The sequence below is a fragment of the Miscanthus floridulus genome, chromosome 6 (genome assembly GCF_019320115.1).
Source record: "Miscanthus floridulus cultivar M001 chromosome 6, ASM1932011v1, whole genome shotgun sequence".
Lineage (NCBI taxonomy): Eukaryota > Viridiplantae > Streptophyta > Magnoliopsida > Poales > Poaceae > Miscanthus > Miscanthus floridulus.
In genome coordinates, this window is record NC_089585.1 from 27,493,761 (window position 1) to 27,510,951 (window position 17,191).

Consider the following 17,191-nt stretch of genomic DNA (forward strand, 5'->3'; position numbering starts at 1 on the left):
AAAGAACAAGGGTTCGATCCATTTTGGATTGAAACCCTAACCCTAACCGGGTAAAAGTAAAGTGAAAAGAGACCGAGGGTGGCGGACGTCACTGACTGCCGGTCACCACCGCCACCGCGCGGGGAAAGGTGCCGCACCGCCATCTTCGCCGGCGCATGGCAAGAAAAGAACTGACCCAGTTCGGATCTGAGAAGAGGGGAAGGGGCTTATCTCGCCGATCTCGAATCAAAACCGAGAGAAAAACCGAATCGGGTTCAATCGAACCCTAACCCCAACTCACGATGAGGAAGGGGAAGAGAACGATTCGGTACAAATAGAAAGGAAAAGAAATCAAATGAAAGAGATGAACCGAATCGAACAAAATGAATCGGGTTAATACTAACCCTAACGATGCCCTTACCCTAACCCTAACTGGGTGAAGGAAAGAACAAAAGAAGAAGGATTCGGCCTAGAAGAGGATCAAAGCCCAACCCTAAACCCGTGAAGACCCTCTGGGGAAGAAGAACAGTGGGTCGAATTCCGAACCCTAACCCTAGATCTAAACCCTAATCCCCAACACCGGTTCGGATAAAAGAAGTAGAATCTAAATCCAAAAGAAGAAGGGGACGGGGAAGAAGAGGAAAGGGACCTACCTCGCCATGCGTCGGGCTGACCCTTCGTCGACGCGGGAGAAGAAGGCCGAGCCGGGGGAGCTGTTTCGCCCGGGCTCGGCCAAGGGGGCGCCGTGGCCAGGCCGTTCGACAGCGGCGCGCTCACCCACTAGGGAGCGCGCACATCGGCGAGGGAGCCGGCGATGGCACCATGGCTGCCCGCTCCATCGCTTCGCTCGCTCGGTTGCTGCTCGCTATGCTGAGGAGAGAGGCGAAGAGAGAGAAAGGGCAGGAAGAGAATGATGCTAGGGTTATGGGGAGTCGACGTGGCGCTGGTTTTGATTGATCGAAATGGCCGCTCGGCCGTCCGATTCAATCCGATGGCGGAGAGTAGCCGGACCGGAGGCCGGCCCTAGCAGGAGCTGGTGGCCGCGCGGCTTTGCTGGCCTAGGCTCACGTTGTGGCCTAGGAAGGCAGCGCACGAGAGAGAGAGAGAGAGATGGGCCAACCTGAGAGCAGAGCTGGGCCGAGCTGTTGCAAGTTTTGAGCCCAAGCGAAGGAGTCATTTTACCTTTTTATTTTCCAGAAAAAGGTTTTATTTCCTAGAAAATGGATAAATGGCTTAAAGAAAATATGAAAAGTGATTTTTCCTGTGGGTAAAATTCACTAAATTGAGATTATTTTTTCGCTGCTAAAGAAATTATTGATTCTCCAGTTATTTTGAACCAACATGATATTTAATTGGAGAAAAAGAAATTTTGACTTGATTGCTAAAGAAATTATTTATTCTCTAGTTATTTTGAACCAACGTGATATTTAATTAGAGAAAAAGAGATTTTGACATGATTACGATGTTGTTATTTTCTGACCAACGTTGTTAATAATAATATCATAATTTTAATGATTTTATGCATTAATTCTATTTCTGCCCAACGGTGATGTAGAATTAGTGTGTAAGAACAGTTGTATGTTTTAATTTTGACCAACGTTGAAATCAAGGCTCGGTTGCTGCTCGCTATGCTGAGGAGAGAGGCGAAGAGAGAGAAAGGGCAGGAAGAGAATGATGCTAGGGTTATGGGGAGTCGACGCGGCGCTGGTTTTGATCGATCGAAACGGCCGCTCGGTCGTCCGATTCAATCCGATGGCGGAGAGTAGCCGGACCGGAGGCCGGCCCTAGCGGGCGTTGGTGGCCGCGCGGCTTTGTCGGCCTAGGCTCACGTTGTGGCCTAGGAAGGCAGCGCGCGCGAGAGAGAGAGATGGGCCAACCTGAGAGCAGAGCTGGGCCGAGCTGTTGCAAGTTTTGAGCCCAAGCGAAGGAGTCATTTTTCCTTTTTATTTTCCAGAAAAGGTTTTATTTCCTAGAAAATGGATAAATGGCTTAAAGAAAATATGAAAAGTGATTTTTCCTGTGGGTAAAATTCACTAAATTGAGATTATTTTTTCGCTGCTAAAGAAATTATTGATTCTCCAGTTATTTTGAACCAACATGATATTTAATTGGAGAAAAAGAGATTTTGACTTGATTGCTAAAGAAATTGTTTATTCTCCAGTTATTTTGAACCAATGTGATATTTAATTAGAGAAAAAGAGATTTTGACATGATTACGATGTTGTTATTTTCTGACCAACGTTGTTAATAACAATATCATAATTTTAATGATTTTATGCATTAATTCTATTTCTGCCCAACGGTGATGTAGAATTAGTGTGTAAGAACAGTTGTATGTTTTAATTTTGACCAACGTTAAAATCAAGGCATGCAATTGTTGTTTTTTTTATGTTAAGAAAAAAGATTGACTTGGCCTTTATCTTGGCTGAGGTGGACTGCGTAGTCACCTCACTGTGTCCCACTGAGCCTATGGCACCGGTGAGGGAGACAAACGAGGTTGATGCCGCTTAGGCAACTAAAGAGAGGGGATTTGAATTCCAAAAGATGTCCTATGACCTTGAGCATAGGAAGTGGGTCACTGCCAACAAGAAATATTTGGCTGTGATAAAGAACATGATTGAGCCTGCAATTGTGGGCTCAATCCTAGAGTGTGACATGGTCACCAAGTACCTCTATAGAATAAAGAGTCAGTTCACTGGCTCTTCAATGACATATGCTACACAGCTTATAAAAGCAGCTGGTGGTAGAGAGTTACTCTGGAAATGGTGGATAAGAGAGCTCACGATGCGTTGTCGAAATTATGGCACTGTCGTTGAGGCCATATTTCGAGGGGGAGAATAGAAAGACTAGTTAAGAATAATATTCTTCCTCCATTAGAGCTCTCAGATTTAGAACAATGCAGAGAATGCATAAAAGAAAAGTATGTAAAGAAAATTAAGAAAGATGCCAAATGAAGCGTAGGAATTTTATAGATTATTCACATAGACATCTATGGTCCATTTCCTATAAAGAGTGTGGATGGTTATGATTCGTTCATAACATTCACAGATGATTACTCCCATTATGGCTACATTTATCTAATCAAAGAAAGAATAGAAGCATTGGATAAATTTAAGATATTTAAGGCAGAAGTTGAAAACCAACATAATTTAAAGATTAAGACAGTCAGGTCCGACCGTGGGGGGAGTACTACGATCGGCATATCCCATATGGCCAAGTTCCTGGACCTTGCAAGGTTCTTACAGGAGAATGGCATAGTAGCCTAGTATTCTATATCGGGCGAACCTCAGCAGAATAGAGTAGCTGAAAGACGCAATCGTACCCTGATGGATATGGTGCGTAGTATGATAAGTTTCTCCACCTTACCGCTGAGCCTGTGGATGGAGGCATTAAAAACCACCATTCATATTCTCAATAGAGTACCAAGTAAGTCGATGCCCAAAACACCGTATGAGTTGTGGACAGGAAGAGTACCCTCACTAAACCACTTACGTGTGTGGGGGAGTCCTGTTGAGGCTAAAGTATTTAACCCAAACATTAGGAAACTAGATCCCAAAATAGTAAGTTGTCATTTCATTGGCTACCCAGAAAAGTTAAAATGTTTTTATTTTCTACTGTCTAGACAGACATACAATGTTTGTGGAAATGAGACACGCTCTCTTCTTAGAGGATGAAATGATAAGGGGAGCATGGTAGCTCAAGAAATTGACCTTGAAGAGAAGCGGGTGTTTGCGCCCACTCCGATGATTTATGAGCCATTTTTCTCACTACCTGCTGTCGCTGCACCAACAGTGCAGGATACTATGGTGCCAGCACCTATTGTTATTCCGCCTGTGGCAACAATGAATGACGATAAGGAACCTATTCTTAAGGATCCTGTAGAACCTATTGCCACACATAAGGGAGAGCAACAACAGCCTCAAATAGAAGATGTGCCAAATGTGAAGGCCCCTAGAAGGTCTTAAAGAGTTAGAAAATCAGCTATTTTTACCGACTATGAAGTATACAACACAGAGGAATTTTAAATGGAGGATGATCTCACCTCATTTGAAGAAGCCATGAGAAGTGATCATTCATCAAAGTGGCTTGAGGCCATAGAAGATGAAATGAAATCTATGAATGCCAATAAAGTTTGGGACTTGGAAATAATTCCTAAAGGAGCCAAAATAGTAGACTGCAAATGGGTCTACAAAATAAAACTTGACTCTTAAGGGAATATAGAGAGATATAAAGTACGACTTATGGCAAAAGGCTTTACGCAAAGAGAAGGGATTGATTACAATGAGACCTTTTCTCCAGTCTCATGTAAGGATTCCTTCATAATCATAATGGCATTAGTGGCACATTACGATTTAGAATTACATCATATGGATGTAAAGACAACATTTCTCAACGGGGACTTAGAGAAAAATATTTACATGGCATAACCGAAAGGTTTTGTCATGGAACAAAAAGAACGAATGGGATGCTGCCTAAAGAAATCCATTTATGGATCAAAACAAGCTTCAAGACAGTGGTACTTGAAGTTTGATCAGACAATAAGGAATTTGGGTTTAAAGAGAATGTAGAGGACAATTGTTTCTATGCAAAGTTTAAGAATGGGAAGTTTATCTTCCTTGTCCTATATGTGGACGATATCTTACTTGCTAGTAGTGATGTTAGTCTACTACTGGAGACAAAGAAGTTTTTGTCCTCAAAATTTGAAATGAAAGATCTTGGTGAAGTCTCATTCGTTCTAGGGATCAAAATTCACCAAGATAGAAGTAAAGGGGTATTAGGACTGTCACAAAAGGCATACATAGAAAGGATCTTAAAGAAATTTAGTATGCACAAATGTAGTCCCTCACCTGCTCCTATAGTTAAGGGCGACAGATATGGGGATTTTCAATGCCCCAGGAACTAATATGAGATCGATCAAATGAAAGTGGTTCCATATGCTTCAGCTATCAAAAGCTTACAATATGCTCAAGTATGTACGCGCCCTGACTTGGCATTTGTTACCAGGTTACTTGGCAGATTCCATAGCAATCCTGGAATAGAACACTAGAAATTAGTAAAGAAAGTCTTGTGTTATTTGCAAGGAACGGAAAGCCTCATGATGACTTATAGAAGATCTGATTCACTCCATATAGTGAGATATTCATATTCTTATTATGCGGGAGATGATAGAAAATCCACGTCTAGATATGTATTCACTCTCGCAAGAGGGAGCTATTTCATGGAAAAGCTCAAAGCAAACCGTCACTACATCATCCACAATGTATGACGGTTTATAGCGTGTTATGAGGCAACAGGGCAGGTGAACTGGCTAAAGAAGTTCATACCTGGTTTAAAGGTGGTTGACGATATCTATAGACCACTTAAGTTATACTATGATAATAATCTGGCAGTATAGTATGCTCACAATAATAAGTCAAGTGGTGCTGCCAAACACATTGACATAAAGTATTATGTTATGAAAGATAAAGTATGGGATCGTGTCATAAGTCTTGAGCATATAAGTACCGAAAAGATGCAACGGATCCGCTTATAAAAGGCTTACCACCCAATGTGTTCAGAGAACATGTAGCTAGCATGGGTTCAAGGGAAAGCCTATAATTCCTGGACAAAAGAAGGCCCAAAGTTAAGTATCTATTTTAGAACAGAGTGGTGTGTTGTAGTTGTTAAATCTATCGACAATTGACCATGATGATGAAACATGCTCTATGCGCTAATCTGTAATGGAATAAATAAAAGTAAATGATATGAAATTGAAAGATGGTAGTGAGATCAACGGGGAGAATGTTAGTTGATCTCCACCAATAGGCCCAACGGCCTATTGGGCCCTTGGATCTACACCCTGATCGGGGGCGCCCAACCCTAATATGGTTGGTGGGCCCCTGTCGCATAGAACTATAAAAAGAGAGGTGGGGATCAGGGCTCGTATTACGAGGTTGACCGGAGCCGCCGTAACCACCTATAGAAAACCTAACCTAATCTAAAGTGAGTGCTGCCAGCGACGAGAAGCCCCACCAACTCCGTTGTCGCCTCTGCAGTGCCACTACCAGGATGTTGTACCTCGCATCGCCGTAGGGACTGCGACTGCACTTCATCTCTGGTCGCTGCGGGCGCACTAGCTACCAAGGTACACCAACAGATGTTCTTTACCCGCTAGATCTACACCAAGAGTTTAGAACTATACTAACATCTGGATCTTGCTCCTGCTCAGCGCATCTGAGGTGTAGATCCAGTTCATCCCCGTCACCGATTTCACATTGGGTGTGCTCAATCCTCAAGATTCAATGTTGTCGGTATGCTGTTGGAACTGGGGGAAGACGATGGAGGCGCGCAAGGGGCACATATGGATGCGTAGTTCCTGGGTGGAAGTTGGGCGAGGACTCAATGCTACATGCCAAGCATACTACAACTCCATGGCGGTGTGCACCGCGTCCGTATTCCGGCCGGGTGCTCGATGGCTATGGCAATGTCGTCGATGTGGTAGTTTTTTTCACGGCGCCACATGCAAGCGCATGGAGTCGTGACCTTAGGAGGATCGAGCACGGTTTGCTCGGTTTGGAACCGTACTTAACCTAACCCAGTCATAGCTTGCACTACAGTTCCGCCTGGTTGGTTTTACCGGTTCAGCGGTTTGAAACCAGACCAGGTACAGGGTTATTTCCGATGGGCCCTCCCTTTTTTGAGCTCTATCACAGTCCGTCAAGGTGGGATGTGGGGAATTTTTTTATTTTTAACACTTTTTAAACTAATTCTAAATCTAACACTGTTTATTTTTTTCTTCAAAACTAACACTTTTGGACGCGCCTATTTCCCTGACGCGACGAAACGCCTGTGCCGCGTCAATTCTAAATCTAACACTGTTTATTTTTTTTCATCAAAACTAACACTTTTGGACGCGCCTATTTCCCTGGCACAGTGAAACACCTGTGCCGCGCCATGCATGGTGACGCGGTGAGAGGATTGACGTGGCGACGACTGGTGATGTGGCAAGGTTTACCGCGCCACCGATCTTGGTGCGGCTCTGCCGTGACCTGATCAGTGGTGCGACAGAGCCAGGTAAATACCGCCGCGACCGCCCGCGCTTGCCGACTTCCACGCCTTCGCTCCTGCCCGCTGCACCGGCCTTGCCACGCACATCGGCGCACCACTCCCACCGAGCCCACATGCACCCACTGCCCCTGCTACGCCCGCACGGCGGCGTGCCACCCCCTCTGGCCGCCCGTCGCGCCCTCCATGCACGCATGGCAGCTACCTGCCGTGCCCGCCACCGCCCTCACTGTCGTGCCCATGCCTCCCGTCCCGGTCTAGCGCGTTGCCACCGCAAGGACGAGCGCCGCAGCCATGAGGTACTCCCCTAGTGTATTTGTTTATTGAATCGACATTGTTAGTATAGTAAGTTAGTAAAATAAATAAAGTTAGTATAATTAGTAAAGTATAGTTAGTATAGTTATTTAGTTTAGTTAGTATAGGCAATATAGTAAGTTAGTATAGATAGTAAAGTTAGTTTAGTTAGTACAGTTAGTGAGTCTAGTTATACATTGTATTTAGTATAATTAGTTGTTGTAGTTAGCCATGTATAGATATTAATATTAGATTAGTTAGTATAGTTATAGTTAGAATAGGTATTAATATTACTATGGACATTACGTACGATGATTTCGATGACTTGATGAAGTTTCTTGAATTGCTTTTGTATATGAATTGTTGTGTTAGAGTTTTTTATGGAGAAAGTGTTAGGAGAGAAGATGGTATGTTTGAGGATATGGAAGAAGAATTGGAATGGTTTGATGAACCTCCTAGCTTCGACGACCTTTATGTCCGTTTGAATGCAAAGTTTGACGGTGATTTCACACTAAAGGGGAGGTTTGATACTGTGAAGACTAGGACATACTATGTCCTCATGTCCTTGTGCGACCCTGCTCACTGGTCCCGCTACACTAGGGTGCTCCAAGATTCCAATGTGCCCATGGCTAAGGTGGTGGTGGAGAATGGATACATGATGCAGGGTGTCTTGGACGGGCCGTCCCTTGACGGTGTTGGAGGCAATGAGCAAGAATTGGGGGTTGAAGGGGAAGCAGCTCAGGGTAACATGGATTTGGACGGTCAGTTGATGCAGGAGCAGTTTCATTCAAGTCAAATAGGTTGTATAAGCAATGATTTTGATGTGAACGAGTTCAAACTAGAAGAGGAGGAGCAGAAGGAGGAGGACAGGATCAGTGATGTAGTTAGTAGTGATTCAAACGATTCAGATGGTGACTAGGGAGATAGACATGCTATGCCCACACTGGTTGATGCCAGGCTAGTACCTAGTCATGGTATGCCATTACTAGTGCCAACTGAGGTTTTGCATGCTATCCAGGCTTAGGGTAGACTAGCCACAGATTTACCAGCAGATGATACCCCCTATGATTCATGGGCCAGAATTAGCGAAGCGAAGCAGTATGTTCCACCACCACCTTACACAGTGACTGAGCTTGAGCAACTAAGGTCGATGAACGTACCTTTCAGGGGCGTTCTGAACTATAGGGATGTCAGCATGACGAATATGGCAGTTTGTGACACCGGTGTCCAAATGTGTAGGAAATCATTGTATGACCATGAGAAAGGAATCCTTATGAAGGGGATGATATTCAATACAATGTCAGAGATGAAGCTCTTCCTTTAGGACTATGTTGTGTATCACCATAGGCCGTACAGCGTCACTCATTCAGACCAGGAGTTGAGGTACCATGTGATATGCAAAAATAGTTGTATGTGGAGGTTAAATGCACGAAAGAGACAGAGTGATGGCAAGTGGAGGATAAGTAAAGTTGTCGAACCCCACACTTGCCTAACAAATAGGGGGAAGGAAAATCATCAGCAGCTCACTACACGTTACCTTGCCCGTCGTATATTGGGGCTCATTGATGACAATAATGACATTTCGGTGTCTTCTTTACAATAGTCCATATCTGGATTCATTAAGTACGATGTGAAGTGCAGAAAGGCTTGGCGTGCTAAGTAAATTGCCCTGGTGATTCGATAGGATAGTTGGGAGGAAGCGTATAACAGGGTGCCCTGCATCTTATGTGCAATGCATTACTACAACCCTGGCTTGAAATGGTTTGTGGACACCGGAGGGATGTGCTTTCGGGACCCATTGAGGCATGTCCTCTATCATGTGCTCTGGTCGTTCGTAGAAACAAAACATGCATTTCAGTTTTGTCAGCCAGTCATACTTGTTGATGGCACTTTCCTGATAGGAAAGTATAGGGGCACCTTGATGATGGCTGCTGCTGTTGATCTTGAGGACCAGATAGTACCCATGGCATTTGCTTTGGTAGAGGGAGAGAACAATGAATCATGGTCATGATTCATGTGGTTTCTACGTGTACAAGTGCTTGGCCCATCTCGCACTATATGTTTGATCTCGGACCATCACCCAGGGCTTCTTAATGCTGCACCTAAGCATATAGATGGGTTCCCACCTCTAGTGCATAGATGGTGCATGAGACACTTTGTCGCTAATTTCTAGGGGCGTCAGAGGAAGCAGGAGGTATGTGAAAAGGTAAAGGCTCTATGTTGTGTATGTACAGAGCACCAGTTTAAGGAGATAAAGAGAGAACTAGACAAGATGGTAAATGAAGTGGGAAAGGCCTGGTTAGAGGCACAGATGGAACAGAAGGCCTAGTGGGCGTTAACATATGACGAGGGGGGTTTCAGGTATGGCATCATGACCACTAACTCCTCGGAGTCCATCAACGGTGTATTTATCGGAGTTCGGTCGTTGCCTGTGTCTGGAATTGTTGAGTTCTCCTTTCATAAGTGCAACAAATATTTTATCAAGAGGTGGAAACTTGCACAGAGGAATATAGCTGAGCAGGGGCATTTTGGAAAGGCCGGAGCAGAACATTTGAAGAAGGCCGAGGAATTGGCCAAGCAGCACACCGCCGAGCCATATGAACCTCGCCACCATATCTTTAGTGTATGGGGCAAGGGTGGCACAAGCTTGGGCAGCGAACGTTATGGTGGACGAAACTACTGAGTTGATGTTGAAAAGGTAGAGTGCAATTGCAACGTCCCTCAGATCATGCATGCCCCTTGCTCTCATATGATCATGGCCTACAGAGTTCATGGGTACAACTATGAGGATCTGCCATATATGTCGCCCTTGTATCTTCGTTCGAACACTGTTAGTATTTGGGAGATGAGCTTCGAGCCATACCTTGACCCAACACAGTGGCCACCTTATAATGGTTATGACTACATGTCGTATCTGGATCTAATGAAGGTAGGGAAGGATAGGAGGAAGAAGAAGCATCTCATGGGGGACATGGATGCTATGAGAGGGTACAACAAAGACATGTACGGAGGGGGAGACTTCAACGAGACCCATGGCTGAAATCTTTGCTCCATTTGTAAAGACCCTGGTCATAAGGCTAGCAGGCATAGAAGACGAGGGCAACAGATCCATACATAGAAGTTCAAATTTTGCAATGCTACATAATGTTAATTTGAATATTGTTAATTTCAATACTCTAACCCTTTGTTTATCAATTTGTAACAGGATAGCCCCTCCCACGTAGCACCAGTAGTACCCCATTCTTGAGGTGGAGTACGACGACCCGCACCGAGCACACTTCTTGACTAACACAGACGTAGAGGTTCCCTTGACTCCTTTGAAGGCCCCACACCGATGTTGGCTACACTCCCACTGTGTTGCCTACAAATCCAAAGAGACAGAGGCATCCGAGGGATGCTTACACTCTTGGGACTTAGTTAGTTATGTCGAACTTATATCGAACGAATATTATTGTCCAAAACTTGCAGACTCATGAACCAATGAAAATGTTATGTGACAACTTGTCAACTTGCGCACGAACTCCATGTATTTGCTTCATATTTATTTCAATGCATCGCGGTAGCACTTGTAGTTGTTTACAGCACCGACAGCAGCTCCTATTCAATTGGAATTGAGGCTGGTCGGCTTCTATCTGCTTCTAGGTCCTGTCGCGCCGTGGGCCTTAGCGTGTCAGTGCCACACTGTGGGCCTTGGCGCGTGAGTGCCGCGCCATGGGCTATGGCATGGTAGAACCTGGGCTTAGGGTTGCGTGCCAAACGAGATCATTGATCTGCCAAACATGCCGCACTATGGGCCTGTTATTTTACATTGATCTAATGCTAATAACATAAATTACATGCTACTATTTTAAAATACATGGGAAACATGCAAGATATATATGCTAGCCAACCATATTTGAAATAATTTCACTCGATTTTGTTCATTTTAGAAATTCTCAACGCATTCGCTATTATTAAAAAAACTTGGATGCATCGGAGAGCGACAAACGGATGCGTTGGAGGGTGACAAATGGATGGGATCACTTAAGATCGATCATGGGTAATCTGAGTACATGATACATGGGTACAATACATCAATAGTTCAAAAGAAAAACAAGACAACACAATGAAAGTTCTAGTACACAGCTACATTGATCATTAATAAAGCATGGAACTAACAGATAGCGCAATAAAAAAACCCTCAGTCAGAAACATACTGAGTAAGCAACTCGTCGTCCGAGTACTAATCCTCTACCACAACCCTATTGCTATGGCTAGGGTCACCTGCATTGCCCTGATATGCCTTTCGCCTGTAGTAAGCGGCCTCCGCTTCATCTGCGGCCTGAGACAAGAACGCGTTCTTGTTCATGTGGCTAGGCTCACCTGCATTGCTCTGACTTGCGTGTCGCCTGTAGTAAGCAGCCTTCGCTTCATCTGTGGCCTTTGCTTCATCTGCAATCTCTATGGCTTGAGTGAAGAATGCAAGCCTGCCCCTGCTAGAGCGATGAGCACGCTTAGTCTGCCAGTGTCATCCTCAGCCTCCTCCACCTGCAAGCTCACCTCTGCTAGAGCGATGAGCTTGCTGAGTCTGCTAGTGTCATCCTTAGCCTCCTCCGCCTACAAGCTCGCCTTTGCTAGAGCGATGAGCTCGCTCAGTCTAGCAGTGTCGTCCTCATCCTCGTCCCCCTCACTAGACAACACAATCGGTGATTGAACGGTGCGACCAGCTTGCATTCTATGCTCATCTAACTTCTTTTCCTCATACCTTGCATGAGCCACCTCTCTATCATGGTCCTCGCTGCATCCAATCCCTTCATGTATAAAATGCAATTAGTTAGGAACGTGATTATATTACATTTAAAATCAAGCAACGAAAAAATGGCTTTCAAGCACTCACTGGCACATAATGCAACAACATGCTCATTCAAGACCTACATCTGTACTCTTGTCTCCTCCCTTGCCTCCTTGCTTGCTCTCTCCTCCTCTAACACCCTCCATCTCTCTAATCCCCATTTATCAAGCCCAACATCAATCGGGTTATGAATACCAAGCTGTCTAGCAAACTCACGCATCTTGTCTTTATGATGTTTAACGAATAGGTTGACGTAGTCAGGTCCATATCCCCTCTTTTATGCAATTACTTGCCTCCCCTTCAGTTCATCCAAGAACTTAGCTTGACCATCATAACATTTCCACCTGCATTTTCTAGTGCTCTGTTCAAACGAAAAATTATATCATATATGTCTTAACAAAAGAAACAAAATACAATTTCATGTTTAAGACAAAAATAACAAACCTCATCATAGTCAACCATATGGCCACAATAATGGCCTATTCCAAGCTTCGAAGGGACTTGGCCATAGTTGGATTTAACACGACATTCGCACATGACACGATGTGCTTTGTAAATTACCCTTTCTTTCTTCTTTTCCTTAAGCTTTGGCGGTTCTTCCGGCCATTGGTTCTTAGGACCATACAACCACTCCATGAAATGACACTTCGCCATTGAAAACACCTAGATTAGGTGACATTAGTACATGAACACATATAGCTCAATATTTCAACACATACACTTTGCACTTACTTCATGCTTGTTTGGACACACCAACTCCAACGTATTCTCAGGGTTTATCACAGCTCGATCTTCGTAATCGTATAGAGGAGGTTCCTCGAGTCGTCTAACTATGGCTAAGTGCTTCTCCTTAGCCGTCATTGGAGGGGGGTTAGGGGGAGGTGGAACCCACTGCTTGAAGTGCTCTGGTGGATGTCGCCCTCTCCACCAATCATCGAAAAGGAGGTACCTGAGGTCAAACTTGTCTGCACCATCGATCCACTAAAAGAAAAAGCACCTCTCATGGGCCTACACAACAAAATTGCAACAAAATATTAGTAACCTTGTAATACAAATGAAGAAAAAAAACATACAAAAACAATTACTTACATTAAAACGACTGCACGTGTAGAAGCAACGAGCCACTGTGTCCGGATGTCTCGATTGAAACACGTCGGTCGAACGACCATAGTCATAGTTAGGGATAGGGAGGTCAGGAGAGACAGGGGCATCTTTGCTAGACTCATCGGGGTACAATTCTCTAGGACGATCCCGTTTTCACCACAACTGCTACCGAAACATGTCTTCCATCTAATAAAATGGTTCAAATTAAACATCAATCAAAACAACACAAATTAATGTAAAATATAATCATTTGCATTGCAACTCAAATAATATAACCAACACTTATAGCAACAAAAATATACATGGTAAACATACTTATAACTAAATAATTAACCTTAACATCGACAAAATCAAACTAATATCTTCCTCCAAACCATAGCCCATAGTTCCCAAACATAATTTTCCTCCTAACCTTAACTCCCATTCATAATATTTCAATCCACCATTCAAACGAAAATAAAAAGTGTGTCATTACCTTGAACGAGGCCGAGGAGGGAGGGAGGAGGCCAGGGAATGGAAGGGAAGGGAGGGAGGGAGGCGGCAATAGAGGGCCAGGCGCTGATAGCACTTGGGAGTGGCGGGCAGGCAGGTGGATAGGCGCGGCGGGGAGGTGGCCAGGCGCGGCGGGCGCGGCAGGCAGGCGAGACTGGACTGCGGGTATTTACCGGGCTCTACCGCGCCACCGATCACGACGCGACAAAGCCGCGCCAAGATCGGTGGCGTGGCATACCCTGCCATGTCAACGGTCAGTGCCCCGATCGTCGCCATGTCATCCCTCTCGCCGCGCCACCAAGCATGGCGCGGCACAGGCGTTTCACCGTGCCAGGGAAATAGGCATGGCCAAAAGTGCTAGTTTTGGAAAAAAATATTAAACAGTGTTAGATTTAAAATTAGTTTATAAAAAGTGTTAAAAATAAAAAAAATCAACATGGGAGTTTCTGAGCAGGCCATCTCATCGTCACCAAATTACTACCACGATTACTGTAAGTAAAGCGCAGGAACTGACAGCTGAGATTTTTTTTATTTTTAACACTTTTTGTAAACTAATTTTAAATCTGACACTGTTTTATTTTTTTTTTCAAAACTAACACTTTTGGCTGCGCCTATTTCCCTAGCGCGGCAAAACACCTGTGCCGTGCCATGCATGGTGGCACGGTGAGGGGGGTGACGTGGCAACGACCGGGGCACTGATCGGTGATGTGGCAGGTTTTGTTGCGCCACTGATCTTAGCACAGCAATAACGCGCCATAGCCCATGGCATGGGACTGACGCACCAAGGCCCACGGCACGGCAGGACCTAGACGCAGACAGAAGTCGACCAGCCTCAATTGCAATTGAACGGGAGCTGAACAACTATAAGTGTCGCGACACATTGAAACAAATATGAAGCAAATAAATGGAGTCCATGCGCAAGTTGACAAGTTGCCACATAACATTTTCATTGGTTCGACATAAGTTCGACATAACCAACTAAGTCTGCAAGTTTTGAACGATAATATTCGTTCGACATAACCAACTAAGCCCCAGGAATGTAAGGATCCCTCGGACGCCTTTGTCTCTTTGGATTTGTAGGCAACACATTGGGAGTGTAGCCAACTTCGGCGTGGTCGCGTTGCCGGTGCGTACGGCTCGTACCCTGCAAGTATATAATATGCACGATTACTTATAATCTTTTTGACCGTTAGTTCATGGAGCCTACGTATTTAAAGAAACTAACTTTGTTACTACCTATGAGGCTCTTTGGGTACCAAGCGGGGCACCACCTAGTTGAGACATGCTAATCTCATCCTACTGCCAATCGTCCCACTAGTGGTGTTGTATGTGGAAGCCTGGGGGGTCGTCGTCGTTGTTGTCCTCGTTTGCATGGTCCTTCCCAGTGCTATGATGTGGTGGTGTACGCACTATAGAAACGGCACCTATCACCGGCTGAGAAGAGCTGGTTGGTGTCCTCACAGAGCCAGAAGACGTGCCACCCGACCGCACCGGGTAATCAGGTTCCACCCAAGGAGTGTCCATGCAGCTCAACTTCTGAGCTAGCTTCCTGTGGCTCCGCTTCACCTTCTGCATAAATAGACATTAAAGTTAGTGCATTTCCCAAACGCATATACACTAAAGAAATATTTTCGAAATAGACAAGTTTATTATTACCTCCACAAAAGCCTTGAGAACGCCTGGCCCCTGCCCTCTAGACTCGTGAAGCCGAAACGCTGCTTCGTTGGATAGCCTTGATAATTATGTCGCCTGAGTACAAAAATGCGGTTGGACAGTTTTAGTACACATACTTAATACCAAATGGATAACAAATTGTACCATTCGAGTATCTTACCATGTATCTTTGAAGCGGGGCTCTCTGTAGTTGTGTGTCGTCCCTAGTGGCAACGTCGTACACATCTTCGATCACATCTTCCTCGTCGACCTCGTCAATCGCCTCCTCAGTGTATGGGGGCTTGATATGTGTCCTCGTAGACCTATGAAGCCACCATAGGTACTCGTTGAAGGTGTGCTGGTCATGTGGGGGACCCGCATCGACCAGCTGCCGGTCCCTGGTCTGCCACAACTAGATGTACGCGTTGTGTGTCACGCGCCGATCCTTGGTCTTGTACCTCTTCCTGTGGTCATACCTGCAACAAAACGATTGTTAGTTATACCATACACACCTCTGAATTGTAGCTTTGTTATTAATTAATAACGCACCCGTGCAATTCTTGGTTGGTGGGGTAAAGCGGTGGTGGGTAGCCTGTCATTCTTCCAAACTGCCTGCAAACCCTGATGGGCAAGTGAATCTCAACCACGTGGAAGAAAAATAATAGGAACGTTGTAGCGATACTCATCTGACTCATCCCTAGTGAGAGGACTCATATAGTCCTAGAGCTCCAGAGCATCCCAAGGACACCAATGCACCTGAACATTTCGTAATTGAGTTAGGTTGTGATATAGTGTACATCGAACAAGACACACGTATGATAGTAAAGAGAGCATAACCTGGTGCTGTGTCAGGACGTTGAAACAGTTCGAGTACTCTCTGTACTTGCGCCTTGCATTCCCTTTAACTAACTCTGCTTGCTATGGAAGAACCGCCTGAAATAACATGTTTACGAAGATGCTCGTCTCCCACCAGACACTAAGCACCCCGAAGCAAGCTACAGCGGGCGGTATCCGTCGGGCACACCCCAAGGGAGAACCCGAAAGATCCACATTTTTCCCAAGGACCCAATAATGAGAACGAGTTATAATACTTGTTCATTTCATACATCAAAATTTCTTAAAATCTCATTATTACAATACCAAATGTCAGAGTGCGGAATGATAAACAAGCACAGTGCACAGTCACTAGAGATGGGAGGAACGCGATCACATTACGTAGATCAAGGATTACACGAAATATTACATGACTTCGAATACTAAACTCACATAGGGATCTAGGGATACATGGTTAAGAGCAACTTGGTACAACCAAGATCTAATCCAGAAGTCGAGATAGACGAGGACAATGGAGAAACAACAAGATAATGATTATCCAAATCATGGCGTAGCACCAACAAATCCAGAAGCAGTCGACTGATAAGTAAAACATCATGAATCCTAAGGCCAACTAACCAAGGGAACTTGAACTTCTTCGATGAACCAGATCCTTTCTTCTTCTTAGATCACACCATCACCTCAGATAGACGAGCCTAGCTTCACAACGTCGTTTGGATCTCGTAGATATGCTCCGAATACGGGGGAATGGGGATGAAGAAGAAGAGCAAGGACCAAGGATATTTATAGAGGCGAACGGAGAGGGAAAAGCAACACACCGACGGCGGATGCGACGGAGCTGGGGTACACAGACAGTGCATGCTGTGGAGATAAGGTCGGAGACACGGTGCGCTTCCTGCACGAGCGGCGGAGGGGGAAATAAAGGAGATGGGAGGAGGGTCTGCTCGACAAGGCAGGCAT